At 40.7% G+C, this 16,280-nt stretch overlaps 2 pseudogenes across 2 annotated transcripts; one reads left to right on the forward strand and one right to left on the reverse strand.

Moving 5' to 3' along the window:
- The first annotated feature begins 9,823 nt into the window (after nt 1-9,823).
- On the forward strand, nt 9,824-10,853 carry LOC306652339 (uncharacterized protein C14orf28 homolog; annotated as a pseudogene). Its single transcript has one exon. The product of its transcript is annotated as an uncharacterized protein C14orf28 homolog (transcript).
- Nucleotides 10,854-13,743: 2,890 nt separating this feature from the next.
- On the reverse strand, nt 13,744-15,136 carry LOC306652343 (KH domain-containing, RNA-binding, signal transduction-associated protein 1-like; annotated as a pseudogene). Its single transcript has one exon. The product of its transcript is annotated as a KH domain-containing, RNA-binding, signal transduction-associated protein 1-like (transcript).
- Between the last annotated feature and the right edge of the window lie 1,144 nt (nt 15,137-16,280).

The following is a 16,280-nucleotide window of genomic DNA, read 5'->3' on the forward strand; positions in this document are numbered from 1 at the left end:
ATGGTTAGCCACTGCATATCTGTGACACTCTTCACTACATAATGCTCTCATCATTATTGCAATGAACCCCAAAGACCACTGGAAAGTAATAGGCTGATACTCCTGTCCTTAGTCTCTGGATGGGCAGGCTCTGAAGAGGCTCATGGTAAAGCAAGCAGAGGAAAACCAAGTCTTCTGCTCCCACTCCCAGGATTTCTTCATCAGTGTAGCTTACCTAAATTTTTCTAAGCTAAGTGAGTGAAAACCTATTTAATTATATCTAGTTGTCAATATATGTAGTGAATGGATTACCTAGAATCTTTAATCCCCATGTTTCTATAGTTTACTAATCACCTTTTCTATATACTGGGCTTTAAAATGCCAATTCCCGAGTTTTCAAGATGGCGACCTAGAGGGTGGCTGCATTTCATGTTGCTCCAGGACTCAGGATACAGAGGAGAAATTGAGAGACTTGGGACCAACTCAAAGCTGTCGGGTGAGTCTCTCCCATTGGGGAGGCGTCCCGGATGGGGTGGCAGGAAAACAGGGACCTTTGTGAAGTACAGCTGCCGGCGAGATGCCCCTCCCCCCACTGGAGCAGTGAACTAGGACAACTGGGAGCGTCGTAGAGGAGGCCGCTCAGCACAGCGCTGGGACTCGGAGCCACCACTGGGGCTCCGGAGGCTGCTTAGGGGAGGAGCAGCGAGGAGAGCTGTGTGGACTCAGGACACCGGGGCCTGCCCTGAGGAGGAGGAGGAGGAGCGTGGCTGCTTGGATTCAGAGTAACTACACCAGAGCTACAGGCAGTTGCCAGAGGAGGGGCTGCGTGGCGAGCTGTTTGGACTCAGACCACTTCTGAACACCGGGGCCTGCCAGGAGGAGTAGGAGGAGGAGGAGGAGGAGCACGGCGGGTCGATTGGACTCGCAGTGACTGCATTAGCGCTCCAGGCGGCTGCTCAGAGGAGAAGGCGAGTGGTGAGTTGTTTGGACTTAAAGTGACAGCTCCTGAACACAGGGGGGCTGCCTGGAGGAGAAGTGCGGTGGGTCGCTTGGTCTCGAGTGGCCGCACCAGAGCTCCGGGCGGTTGCCCAGAGGACCCGTGCAGCGGGTCACGTGGATTCAGAGCCACTCAGAGCGATCGCTCCTGAACACCTGGGGGTTACCTGGAGGAGGAGGAGGAACAGGGAGGGTCATTTTGACTCGAAGTGATTGATTGCCCCGGGCTACGGGTGGTCGGTGGGAGGAGGAGGCATGCAGTGAGTTGCTTGGACTCCTAGTGACCGCACTGGAATACTGGGTGGCTGTCTGGTGGGTCTCTGGGACCCAGGTGGCTGCTCAGAGGAAGGGCCACATAGCCAGGCGATTAGTTGCAGAGCAGGGTCCCAGGATCTAGGAGGCTTCTTGGTGGAAGAGCCGCACAGAGACACGCTTAGGGGCGGAGCGAAGGTTCCAGGCCTGCAGGCTGATTCTCTGAGGAGGGGCAGCCTAAGGAGATTCATCTGCGAAGGGTGAGGCTCCCAGGCACAGGAGGTAGGGCCGGGCCCCTGGGAACTTTGCAGAGGAAGGCAGCCCAGCCCAGGCGGTAGCTATAAATTGAGGGGAACCTCTAGGAGGGAACTGACCAGCAAGACCTCCCCACTGGGTGAGTCTTCCCTGGCGGGTGAGGTTTCCCCACAAGGACGGTAAAACCAGAGACACAGGCCCAAACAGGCCTTGCCTCAGCCCGCAGCCTAGTTCCCCTTTGGACGACTATTGGTCAACAAGTGGAGGCACCTCTGCCCACTAGCAGGGAATATACCCCCACCTGAAGGCCACGACTCCTAGAGAGGCAGATTCCTGTGGAGCACCGCATTATCAACTTTCTCCAAGACTTCAGCCTACTGAAGGCTAAGAGGGGATATATATAGAAATCTTCAGGGACATTGTAAGTCAATAAAGGAAATCTGCAATATCTCAGCAGTCCACTGATACCTGAACAATATGAGAAAACAAGGAAAGAAAATGCTGCAAACAAATCTAGATGTTACATCAATAAAACCCAATGACAGCATGGCAGAAGAAATGACAGAAAAGGAGTTCAGATTGTACATAATTAAAAAATGATCAGGGAAGCAAACGATGAGATGAAAGAGCAAATGCAGGAATTGAATGATCACACCAATCGACAGTTAAAAGAGCAAATACAGGAAGCAAAAGATCATTTCAATAAAGAGTTAGAGATATTGAAAAAAAAACAAACAGAAATCCTTGACATGAAGGAAACAATAAACCAAATTAAGAACTCCATAGAAAGCATATCCAGTAGGATAGAACACCTGGAAGACAGAACCTCAGACATTGAAGACAAAATATTTAACCTTGAAAACAAAGTTGAACAAACAGAGAAGATGGTAAGAAATCATGAACAGAATCTACAAGAACTATGGGATATCATGAAAAGGCCAAGTTTAAGAATTATTGTGATTGAGGAAGGCTTAGAGAAACAAACCAAATGAATGAACAATCTATTCAATGAAATAATATCAGAAAATTTCCCAAATCTGAAGAATGAAATGGAAAATCAAGTTCAAGAGGCTTATAGGACTCCAAATACACAAAATTACAACAGACCCACACCAAGGCACATTATAATGAAAATGCCTAACATACAAAATAAAGACAGAATTTTAAAGGCTGTGAGAGAAAAGAACCAAATTCCATTCAGGGGGAAACCAATACGGATATCAGCAGATTTTTCAATCCAGACCCTAAAAGCTAGAAGGGCCTGGAACAACATTTTTCAAGCCCTGAAAGAAAATGGATGCCAACCAAGAATCTTATACCCAGCAAAACTTACCTTCAAATTTGATGATGAAATAAAATCCTTCCATGATAAACAAAAGCTAAAAGAATTTACAAAAAGAAAGCCAGCATTACAGAACATTCTCAGCAAAATATTCCATGAGGAAGGGATGAAAAACAAAGAAGCAAATCAGCAAAGGGAGGAATTCTCCTAAAGGAATTGTCAAATAAAGGAGGAGCCAAGTTGTGTCAAACAAATAAATAAATAAAATTTAAAAAATGAACCAAATGACCGGGAAACCAAATCATATCTCAATAATAACCCTGAATGTTAATGGCCTGAATTCATCAATCAAAAGACATAGACTGGCAGATTGGATTAAAAAGAAAGATCCAACAATATGTTGCCTGCAAGAGACTCACCTCATAGAAAAAGATACCCATAGACTAAAGGTGAAAGGATGGGGAAAAACATACCATGCACATGGACTCAGCAAAAAAGCTGGAGTATCCATCCTCATTTCCGATAATGTGGACTTCAAGCCAAAGTTAGTCAGAAGGGATAAAGAAGGTCATTTCATACTGCTTAAGGGAAGCATAAATCAGCAAGATATAACAATCATAAACATCTATGCCCCAAACAGTATGTCAAACAAATCCTTCTCAATTTCAGAAACCAAATAGACCATAACACAATAATACTAGGTGATTTTAACACGCCTCTCTCACCACTGGACAGATCTTCCAGAAAAAAATTGAACAAAGAAACCATAGATCTCAATAACACAATCAATAATTTAGACTTAACGGACATTTATAGAATATACCATCCAACCAAGAGGGAATACACTTTCTTCTTCAGCAGCACATGGATCCTTCTCTAAAATAGACCATATATTATGCCACAAAGCTAATGTTAGCAAATACAAGAAGATAGAGACACTACCATGTATTCTATCAGATCATAATGGATTGAAGTTAGAAATAAATGAAAGAGTAAAACACAGAAACTATTCCAACATCTGGAGATTAAACAATATGCTATTATATGATGAATGGATAACAGAAGATATTAGGAAGGAAATTTAAAAATTCTTAGAGGTAAATGAGGACAAAGAAACATCATATCAAAATCTCTGGGACACTATGAAAGCAGTACTTACAGGGAAATTTATTTCATGGAGCGCATTTAATAAAAGAAGTAAAACTCAACAAATAAACGACCTAACACTACAGCTCAAAGCCCTAGAAAAAGAACAGACCAGCACCAAAAGTAGTAGAAGACAGGGAATAGTTAAACTCAGAGCTGAAATCAATGAAATTGAAACAAAAGAAACAATACAAAAAATTGACAAAATAAATAGTTGGTTCTTTGAAAAAATAAACAAAATTGATAAACCTTTAGCCACACTAACAAAGAGAAGATGAGAGAAAACCCAAATCACTAAAATTCAGAATGAACAAGGAAATATCACAACAGACAGGATTGAAATACAAAACATAATTAAAAGCTATTTTGAAAATCTATACTCCAACAAAACAGAAAACCTCGAAGACATCAACAGGTTTCTAGAGACATGTGAATTGCCTAAACTGAACTAGGAGGACATACACAATTTAAATAGACCAATTTCAAGTACTGAAATAGAAGAAGTCATCAAAAGCCTACCAACAAAGAAAAGTCTGGGACCAGATGGGTTCTCAGCCGAGTTGTACAAAACCTTTAAAGAAGAGCTCATTCAATACTTCTCAAAGTATTCCATAAAATAGAAGAGGAGGGAACCCTCCCAAACTCATTCTATGAAGCCAATATCACACTGATACCTAAACCAGACAGAGACTCATCAAGGAAAGATAATTTCAGACCAATATCCTTAATGAACATCAACGCAAAAATTCTCAACAAAATTTTAGCAAATCGCATACAAAAATATATTTAAAAATAGTGCACCATGATCAAGTGGGTTTCATCCCAGGGATGCAAGGTTGGTTCAACATCAGGAAATTAATAAATGTCATTCACCATATCAATAGACTTAAAGTCAAGAATCACATGATTATTTCAATAGATGCAGAAAAAGCATTTGATAAAATACAGCACCCCTTCATGCTCAAAACACTAGAAAAAATAGGGATAGTGGGAACATTCCTTAACATTGTAAAGGCCATTTATGCTAAGCCCGTGGCTAATATCATTCTAAATGGTGAAAAACTGAAAGCATTCCCCCTAAAAACTGGAACAAGGCAGGGATGCCCTCTTTCACCATTTCTATTCAACATCGTTCTTGAGACTCTAGCCAGAGCAATTAGACAAACCAAAGAAATTAAAGGGATACGAATTGGAAAAGAAGGTTCCTCCATGTTCGCTGATGACATGATTATATATTTAGAGGAACCTGGAAATTCCACCAGAAAACTCTTAGAACTCATAAATGAATTCAGTAAAGTAGCAGGTTACAAGATCAATGCTCATAAATCCAATGCATTTTTAAACATGTGATGAATTTTCAGAAAGAGAAATGAGGAAAACTACCCCATTCACAATAGCATCGAAAAAAATAAAATACTTGGGAATCAATCTCACAAAAGAGGTGAAAGACCTCTCAATGAGAACTATACAACACTAAAGAAAGAAATTAAAGAACACTGTAGAAGATGGAAAGATCTTCCATGTTCTTGGATAGGAAGAATTAATATTGTCAAATTGCCATACTACCTAAAGTGCTATACAAATTCAATGCAATTCCAATTAAAATCCCAATGATGTACCTTACAGAAATAGAGCAAGCAGTTATGAAATTCATCTGGAAGAATAAGAAACCCAGAATAGCTAAAGCAATCCTTAGCAGGAAGAGTGAAACAGGGAGTATTGCAATACCAGATCTTCAACTCTACTACAAAGCAATAGTAACAATAACAGCATGGTAATGGTACCAAAATAGACAGGTAAGTCAATGGTACAGAATAGAGGACACGGACACAAACCCAAATAAATACAATTTTCTCATACTAGACAAAGGTGCCAAAAATATGCAATGGAGAAAAGATAGCCTCTTCAACAAATGGTGCTGGGAGAATTGGAAATATAGCTGCTCAATTCACAATAGCCAGATTGTGGAACCAACCTAGATGCCCTTCAATTGATGAGTGGATAAAGAAGCTGTGGTATATATATACAATGGAATATTACTCAGCCATAAAGAATGATAAAATTATGGCATTTGCAGGCAAATGGATGAAATTGGAGAATATCATGCTAAGTAAGATAAGCCAATCTCAAAAAGTCAAAGGAAGAATGATATCGCTATTAAGTGGATAATGACACATAATGGGGGGAGGGAAGGGTTAGTGTTAGGGTTAGAGTTAGGCTTAGGGAGGGGGGCAAGTATGGAGGAAGGAAGCTCTGTATAGAAGGAAAAGAGGGGTGGGGGGTGGGGGGAAGGGAAAAAATAACAGAATGAATCAAACAACATTACTCTATGTAAATTTATGATTACACAAATGGTATGCCTTTACGCCATGTACAAACAGAGAAACAACATGTATCCCATTTGGTTACAATAAAATAAAAAAAATAATGAAAAAAATAAAATAAAATGCCAATTCCCCATCTCTTGGAAGGTAGAAACATATTGCCACCTTCTGGAGATGCTCTTAAGTTCATGAGAAGCTAAATCTAACTTACTGATTTTTTGGTGTCAAGTTTTGTTAGTCAAATGTGAAAAAAAATCTGTGCACATGCACTTATTTGTTCTGATATAATCCAGTAAAGAATACTGTTCACTGTATGTAAAAATCCCCAAAATTTCATGGTATTTTTGAGAATCAAATTTCTGTTAACTAATCAGGGCTTGCCCTTATTTGTACCCAAAATGCACCTTTTTGTTGGATCCTGTGTTAAGTGATTCTTCTGTGGTCAAGGGAAGTGCCAAAAGGGAAAATGCTATGCAGGAAACAAAACAACAGAGTGACAGTGGGTCACTTCTAACAAAAGAAGACAGTTCACCTATGCCAGGTAAATATGAAGTCATAATTGCCCAAGTGAATCAAGATGAAAATACAGCTATTAGAGATGCACAACTTCATTTCAGTTCTGCAAAGGTGAGTAGGGGACAGTAATACACAGAGCTCTGCAATGGGGTCAATTTCATGGACCAAGTAAGTGAATGAATGGTTATTCAGTCATTCAACAAGTAGACCTCCACCTTTTAAGTTTCTATTGTCAGTATTACAAAGGGAACTTCTCCACGAAGCTCTCCTAGCAAGCACAAGTTTTATATGAAGAGCCACTCAGGTTGAACTTTGCTCCTAGGTACTTTAACACTTGTATGCCTGCATATCCTATTGAAATTCATTGTAGGACAATCAAGGTTAGAGAAATAGTATGGTGACTGTCCTGTTAGTATGGTCTACTGTGTGTAAACACACAATTCTGACTAATGAAAACAGATAAACTTCTTGTAAATGAATGGCTAAGCTCACAGGTTAGTTAGACGAAATATTTTGAGACAAAGCCAAGCCCAGTGGTTTCACAAGGTAGGTGATCCCAACTCAATTGTCCAAGAACCCAAATAAGTGCATTTTTCAAAAAAGGATCGGGAGTCTGATTTGGATTACTAAAATTAGTCTTGCAGATGCCTTTTCAGAAATTTGTTTTCTTAAGATGATATGGTAGATGCTATCACATTTATTCAGTTAATAAGCTTTCTTCCCACTATTTCCATGTGTATGACGTATGATCCTAAGGTTCCTGAGGGCAGCACTGGAATTACCTTTCTGGTGGGGAAGTTTCTTGTCCTGAATCATTTTATTAGTGCTGAATATAGAAAAGAGTCTTAGGGAAATTCCAAAACCTAAATCAATTATTTCACAAATGTGAACACTTCTGCAGACTAGAAAAGGGTTACCATGACACAAATAAACATGTACATTTGAGACATACCAACTATGGATTCAGGGTTGGAAAGACACTGGGTAAGTCCTTCCTGCTCCTCTTGGTATCTCCATGAAAACTGCAGTGCTCTGCAGAGAATAGTTTGAAGACTACTGACAGAGCTTATATCCTCATTTTTCAAAGAGAGAAACTGAGACCAAGAACAAGATGGCTTGTCCAAAATCATATAACCAGGTATTGCTAGATGGAACTGTCTTCCTGATTTCCAAGATAGCACTTTTACTCATACCAAACTCCTCTAAATTTCAGAGCCTACTATAGTCTCCTTATATAAAACTTTTCTATTTCAGGCAACCAGAGGAGGCCAGGTTGAGTCTGTGCCACCCAAGGACATTTGTCAATGCCAGTCTCCTGCAATGCAGTGCCAAATCCAGCATCTCTTCCTGGTCCTTAGCACTTATGTTCTTGTAATGAAAGAGCTGATGCATCTAAACAAACCATAACTTAAGTGCCACATGGTCAGGCAGTAGAGAGGCCAAACGTGGATGGGTGCTGACTCATAAGGTAAGAAGGAGCCAGTTTATAAACTTTCAGTCTTGTTTGTCTCTGGTGATAGGTATATAAATATTGCAATTGCTACAGATGGCTTTTTGTAAAACTTAGCTCCAGATAGTTCTCATCCCTAAGCAATTTGAACAAAACCTACTCTGTACCATGTTGGCTAGGTGCAACGGCTTGCAAATGAGTGGAAAGGAGTTGTTTTCAAATTTGAGACAAGGTGTGATTACTCAGTGAGACACGCCAGGGCAGTGTGGCTCTTCATGGATGCCTTGCCAACCTTATTGGCTGAGAGCACATATGACTTCACCAGCTCTCTTCTTGGGACAGACACCAGTCCCACGAGGTGGACACCCAGACACAATCTGAAAGCAAGATCTGAAAGATTTACAGCACTAGCAGACTAATTTGAGACTTTTATTGGTTTCTCCCATTGCTCCAACCTGGTTGTGGTCCTTTTATTGTACTAATAAGTTTTATTTTCTTCTTTGTAAAACAATCTATAGCCTTGCTATTCAAATTGTAAGTATAGCTCCATCACCTGGGAGTTGGTTTAACTGGCAGAATTCCACACTTCAGAGACTTAGACCTACCTCATCAGAATCTGACTTTAACAAGATTTCCAGATGATTTTATATGCACATTAAAATTGAGAAGCACTGATCTAGAGATTTAGACCATGATCCTCTGGCTTCACAATTAGTTCCTGTGCATAATTTTTCAGCTAATGGACAACTTTAGTTTGGGGTATTTAAATAGAAAAGGAAAGGATCCTCATCTGGTATCTGCTGATATACAATTTTCTTTTGATCACCAGTGGGAACTTGGAGGGTGTGGTATACACCATGGACTGTGGTAACTGCTAGGAAATATATTTGTTATTAAGGAATGTCTCCTTCACTTCTAGACATGCAGTTGGCCACCACATCTTTTGGGTTTCACTTCTTACATGCTTTTCTAATCAGAGTGTTCCCTTCTACCACTACTGTTTGAGTCCTTGTCATCTGTGGCATGGACATTAAAATAGTCTTTAATTGCACACTTTTACTTCCCTATGTTGTTTTGCTCTCATATAATGCATCTTCCTCCAAACTGACGTAACAAAGAAACTTCTCAAAGGCAAATGTAATCATGTTGCCTTTTGCTTCATCTTCCAGCAATATCTGGTAAAGTTAATACTGTCAGTTGCATTTTTCTGCCTGCCTAATTTCCATTTCTTTTACTTCCCTATTTTTACTCAAACCTCCCAACACACATGCTCCATGTCTCCTCCTTTGCCTAGGCTGCCTCTCTGATGGTAATACTCTTTTATCTTTCTTTTCAGATAATTTTCTTCTTATAAGACTTATAATTAGGGACACTGGAGTCGGTGGAAGGGGTCAGAGGTCAGGCCAATTCTTCCTCTGTAACAAGAAGCCACGTGTCCTGCTTCCCGCGGTCCTGGCTCCTTGGGTCTGGTCGGATCTGGCCTGGGGGCTGGAGCTGCTGTGGCTCCCATGGCGGCAGATGCTATGGAGGACATGCCAGAGCCCAGCCCTAACGCAAGCGGATGCCGAGTCAACCCGCGGTGCTAGTAGATGAGACAGCGGCGCGTGGCAGCCGGGGCTCTCTATGAGCAAGTGGTGGCGGCCTCAGGTGCAGCAGCACCAACGGTTTTCGGTCCCCAGGGAGAATGAAGAACTGTTTGAAGAAATCAAAGCATCAATTAAAAATAACTATAACCAAGATCGATCATTTTGGAAGCCTGTTCTTCCCTGGGGAGGTGTTTTTACTATCAAAGCTGGCCACAAAGCAGTATCCTATACACCACTCTATGTTGAAATAAGACTGAAAAACACCTGTGCCATAGATGGATTCTTGATGTTATTATATGTCATTCTTAATGAAAATGAAAGTTTTCCTAGGGAACTCTCTCTTCATTTTGGTAGAGTTTGTAGACTGTTTTCTTTGTTTAATCGACACCTATACTTTTACAACTGTGAAGCTACTTTGGATTGGGGACAAGATGGAAAAACAGCAATTCAAATCTGAAGTTCACAAAGCTTCATTAATGATTGATTGTTTTGGGGAATGAGCATGATAACTTTACAAAAAATCTTGAAAATCTCATGTCTACCATTCAAGAGAGTTACTGTTCCAACTGGTGACGCCCAATTCAAGTACAGGAAGATCAACAGCACACAATTAATATGAATCCTCCTCAAGAAATTCCACATGGAAACTTAATACACTGGCAGTGGATGAGTTATTCTGTTCTAAGATTGGACTGTGTGAAGAGCGTGGCTATGGTGGCTTGAGAGAATTTTCCCAGAGACTTTTCTGCCATGGAGCTCCCCCTTTTGTTGTCCTAAACATGCAGCATTGGAAATCTGAAGATCTGGCATATGTACAATATTATTTGGATTTATCTGACCCCAAGTGTTTGTTGGAAGGTGCCATGTTATTTAATAAAGAAGAACATCTTTATTCTGCAGCTTTCCAGATTGATGGACATTGGGTGCACTATGATGGCCTCAGAAATGTGAATTTAATTTTGTTAAATAAACCCTCAGAGTTTAAAAAAAAAAAGATTTGTAATTCTTTTTATTGCTTCTGTGAACCTCTTCTTGACCATGATTCTCTACCACGGATGCAGAGGTGAGTATCCTTGGTATCTGACTGCACCTCATCCCTGCTCCATCAGCAGTGCTTCCATGAACTGTAGTATTTGTAAACACATCTTCTTCTTTACTTTACTCTATGAGACCTTGAGACCAGGAACCCTGCCACAGCCTTCTTCTGTATCTTGCGTATCAAGTACTATTGTCAACATAAAATAGGCACTCAATAAATATTGATTGAATTAAATAAATAAATGAATTTAGTCAGTGTGCAAAATAGTTGTCACATTAACCCTGAAAACTTTGAAAAATATACAATAACCACATAGCTAATGATATGGTCAAGGGATTAATCTTTGAGTTTCTCCAATGATGGATATTGAGGAATTGAAAGGATATTAATCATAAAAATTTCCTATATGAGCTCTGCCAGTGTCCCAAAGGGACACAAACTACCTCTAATCATTTACTAAACTTATGTGACATTTAACAAACAGCAGAATTACAGCCTATGGCACAGACAAGTCACGAGACTAAAGGTCTAAGACAGTAAATACGAATCCCAGCCCCTCTCCCAGGTGGCCTAGAACTCTTGCCTTGTGGGTCTGATGGTGTTGTCCAAGGGCATAAAGACAAGAGGATATCTCATTAGGAGAAAACAGTTTTAGACATTAGGTATCAGCCTCTACTCCCTCCTCCCTCAGATCCCCCACTGAGGTCCAGTGAATTCTCTGCACCAAGCTCAGCTCACAACATCTCCTAAAGCTATTTGGGCCTTGAACAGGAAGAAGTTCAGAAGCCCCAGTCCAGCATTCCTTCTCAGAGGTCACTTTCTATCTCCCACTTCACATTCTCAGTCCCTGTTCCAGAGGCCCAGAAACCCCCTAATAACCCACTTTATGTTGATGAAAACAATAATGATGTTATTTCACATGAATGCAGCTCACAATATGCCAGGTATGATTCTGGGTACTTTACACGTTTGTATTAGTTTAACCTTCACAATGGACTGCTTTACTTGGCACTAAACTGTGCACATATTACAGAGGAGGAAAATGAGGACACCCAAAATTTCCCTATTTTGTTTGCCTCTGTTTTCTCATCATTATGCTGCATCTTATTACTGCAGAATCCATAATGCTGACTGCTTAAGGGTTGCCTGATCCTTCAGATATTGTGCCCTGAACTTCTGAAGCTGAATCTGCACACCATTAGCCCACATTCCCCAAGCTCCCTGCCACCTTTCATTCTGGCCAATCACCTGCTCACTGCAGTTCTGAACTGGAGAGGAAAGGATAGATATAAGCTCATTTATTCTTTACTGTATTTAATATGAACACATAATGCTGATAGAATTAAACTCAGGATGTATAATATTAGTAAAATGACTAGGGATGACAGGTATTTATGCAATATAATATCTGAATTGGTTGAAAAAAAAGTCAAGGTGCTATGTTAAAAATAGGTTATCTTTAGAAGTCTTTTAGTCATCCAGGATCTGTAAACTCTCTTTCTAATAAAACACAAGACATTCATTAACAAATAAAGTATCAGTACAGAGCAAGAACCAAACCATCACAGCTCCATTATACAGAGAGAGAATCCATAGAAACACCAGACTCAGGGTTTCACTGTCCCTGAACAGCCTTGCCCATGAATGACACACTCACTCACATTTTCATACTTCAGATAATAGCAGCTCTCCATTTAATTCTCAGTGTTGAGGTCAGTGTCAGCATAAGCAACCTGAGATGCAAAGCTTTTTTTTTTTTTTATTAAAAAAGGACTAAATTTTATTGACAAATTGTTGCAGACATTTTGACATAAGTTTAAGCTACCTATTTAGGTAGATTTACACATGTAGAATTTAATCTTCTGAGAACAAAATGGGAGGATGGTTCAAATCCAATTAGTACTTTAACTTATGTACAAAGTGGATTTTGATTCCTTTTTCATTCATCTGCAGTGTCCCTTTTTATATCATGCTAGTGTTAAGACATACTTGACTACCTTGGGAAGAGTTCAATATTGACAACCTTCAACTTAATGAAAAACTTCAGCTTTTGGTCCCAGTGTCCAAATGAGCTTTTTGTGGAGTGCAGATCTCAAATGGACAAAATACTTTTAGTCTTCCTGAATACTGCAACTTTAATTATTAGTACTACTACTGAAAGATTGTAGCTAAAAGGCTCTACATCAAATTAAATTTAGATACCCAGCCCCTCTGCCCCCAATCAACCTCTTCAAAACTTACTCCCCCCGTAAGTATCTCTCAACACTGTATGTCTGGGGCTATATTTCAAAACCCACATAATGAAAAAGTCAGTTTTACAAACCTAATTTGTTGTTGTTTTTTAAATCAATTAACATTAAAAATTGCATCAACTATTTAATTCATGAGGATCATTCATATTAAAATTTAACTTAAGATTCAACCACCATGTGTTTTTAAAGGAAACATTTTTAGAGACATCTGAGCTCACTTTTGCATGGTGCCACCTACTGCCATTAACGTTTGTGATTTTAAATATTAAACAGCCCTGAATTTTGAAATGTAGCCTAGTTTGGGATTCTGCAACTACAACTTTACAGGATGCCTCAAATCAAAACTAAGAGAAAGTTAACAAGACTTTACTTTAGAACCTTTAAGCAAGCAATGTCACTTTTTAAACTAACAGGTTTGTGTTTTTATTTTTTTACTTAACTCCTTTTTTATTATAAAAGGTACACTTATGTTTATATTTAAACAACAAAGAAAAAAGCATCTATATACTTAAAAATTAATTTGATATTCCTAAATCTATTTTAACTCGTTTAAAAAATACTACATACAGAAGCCAGAATGCCAAGTTAAGAATGGAGGAAGGTGGGGAGAAGAAGGGGACCAAGAAGAAAAACACTTAGACAATTACTTGTCTGGGTAAAGCAACAGGAATCCTGGGAGATAAAAGAAATCAGTAACAACTTTGCCCATAACTGATAGTTTCCCCTCCTGTTTGTCTTTAATAACGTCCATATGGGTGCTCTCTGTATGCTCCCTTCACTGGCCTAGCTGGAGTGGCCTTCAGTGATGGCCTGGTCCCGTTCCAGTCATCTTGGCCATAAGCTTCATAAGAATCTTGAACCTCCCCATGGCCATAGTCATAATATTCTGAGTCCCCTTGGCTCTGGCTGTAATAGCCTTCATAGCCTTCATAACTCTGTTCTGCATATGTATCATCATATCCATATTCTTCATATATTTCTGGTGCAGGGGGCGGGGGCAAAGTGTTCTCTGGATGCCTGCTCTCCCGTGCTCTTGGTGCTGGAGCACTCCTCACAGTAGGCGGGGGTGGCACTCCTTGGGTCACAGTGGCACCTCGGGTGATGGCACCTCTCACTGGTGTACCACACACCAAAGCTCCCCACGGTGGCCCAACACCATGGGTCCTGGGAACACGTGGAGCGGGAGGTGCAGCACCCCAGCCTCTCACTGGCACCCAATGTCCACAAGAGGGCGCAGCTACTCCATTCAAGTAGGACAGCTCTAGAAATTGCTCCTGGCAGATATCATCCATCATATCTGGTACTAAAAATTTCTTCACTTCTTCCATGGCATGGGCCATAAGAACATGAGTCTCACATGGGAGTCCAAAGACTTCAATGAAGACATGTAGATCCATATTCAGGTGGGCTTACCTTGGGTCTCCACCTTTGTGAAGCTCTTCCTCCTTGGCTTTGTCTCTCATTGAGCCTTTTCCCAGCACAGAGATCTTTGCACAGTTTCTTCCTGCAGTCTTTTGATCATATTCCCTTGTCCAAGAATCTTCCCCACGAAATTGAACGTTGGGTCCTGCTTGACAGGTATCAGCACCCACTCTTTCAGCTTCATGTTCTTATGAGAAAATAAATCCAAGTGATTCTCCTCCTCATCCTTTTTTGAATCCCTTTCTGAATCTTCTCAATTTCTGCCCTCAGCAACTGCACTGCATGAGTGAAGGGACGGGTCAAGTCCTTCTCTGCCATGGGTTTGGGCAGGTACTTGATCTCTGGTTCCATCTTGACCAAGGCCCTGGCTGAGGGGGGTCAACAGTGGCGTCGGCGCCTGCCCGCCCACTGTCGTGTCCTGACCTGTGGCCAAGATGGGCAGCAGCGGTGGTGGCTGCTTGGCTGGTGAGGCCCGGGCGCCCCCACAGCCCCCCCCTCACCTCCCCAGGAATGGTGAGGCAGCAGGGATGGACGAGATGTCATCTGATGCACCGAGGGGTGGGCATCTGAGGGTCCATGAAGCCGCTGCGACTCGAGGATCAGTCATGAGCATGGCAGGATTGTCCCTGGGCTGCATCTGGGAGGATGTGAGCTCAAGAGAGCGAGCAAGGAAGTGATGCGCCAAAGGCCCCAGTGGCGGTTGGTAGGGGTAGGAGAGTGGGAGCGACAGCGACGAGGCCTACTGAGCGACCCAGGGAGAGAGCACCGGAAATGACCAAAGCTTTATTTTTTTGATTTGGAGGGATAGAGGTAGGAGGGCTGCTTGATTTTAAGACTCAAAGATAGTCAGACTTAGAATTTGGACCAGAATTCATTTGGGTTTCTACCTATTTCCCCTCCAATGCTCATGCTTCTTTACTAATAAATACCCAATGTTTTTATTGTTGTTTAATTAGATTTTCCAAAATCTCTCCAAAAATAGAACATTTCTTCAGCATTGCTCTGCTTGAAACTCTACTAAATACTGTGTACAGACAAAAAAAGATGTGCCCTGATCTTTATTATAACATTTATTTTTTCTTTATTCAAGTGATAAGAAAAATCAAGCGTAAAATTTTTCAAGTACTGACAAAGGGCCACAAAGTAATTTTTCAAACCCAAATATATACCATTGGAATTTATTTGGGTCCTTTTACCACTCCATCAACATTAATGATCGATTCATCCTTCTATTCTAAGCAGTCATAAATATAGTGCAGCCTAAATCCACCATTACATTCATCTATTCTGTCTCAGTTGTTTGAAAAAATTATTCATTTTCCATTAAGATTCAGCTGGATCATGTGGCATAACTGCAGTCACTATCAACTAATTAATCTTTGCTGAGCACTTAAAGTGGTTGAGATTTAAATAGTCATGTGAAAAATTATCTGGGTGAAGCTTGCGTTCTTCCTGTAGGCTGAGATTTTCTTTCTTATGGAATGATGCTTTCTTATGTGTTTATTTTTGTCATTTCCTAACTGTACCAGGACATCTGCCCTCACTCTGCAAAGAAAAACCCAGAGCAGGGGCATCTTCCAAGAGCTACAAGAAAGGCAGAACAGACAATGGCCAATGTTTGGACTCTGGTGTTTATGCAAGCCCAGATGTTTGGCTCTCCCTTATTCCCTCTGCTACTTCTGTCCCTCTCAGTCATCATGGCTCTCATGTAGGGTTCTTGTGGCTACCATTGGCTGATTTTAATTAGTGTGTAGTACTGAGCAGCATTATCATGTTGGTGG

This window comes from Sciurus vulgaris, assembly GCF_902686455.1.
Source record: "Sciurus vulgaris genome assembly, contig: HiC_scaffold_178_arrow_ctg1, whole genome shotgun sequence".
Classification (NCBI taxonomy): domain Eukaryota; kingdom Metazoa; phylum Chordata; class Mammalia; order Rodentia; family Sciuridae; genus Sciurus; species Sciurus vulgaris.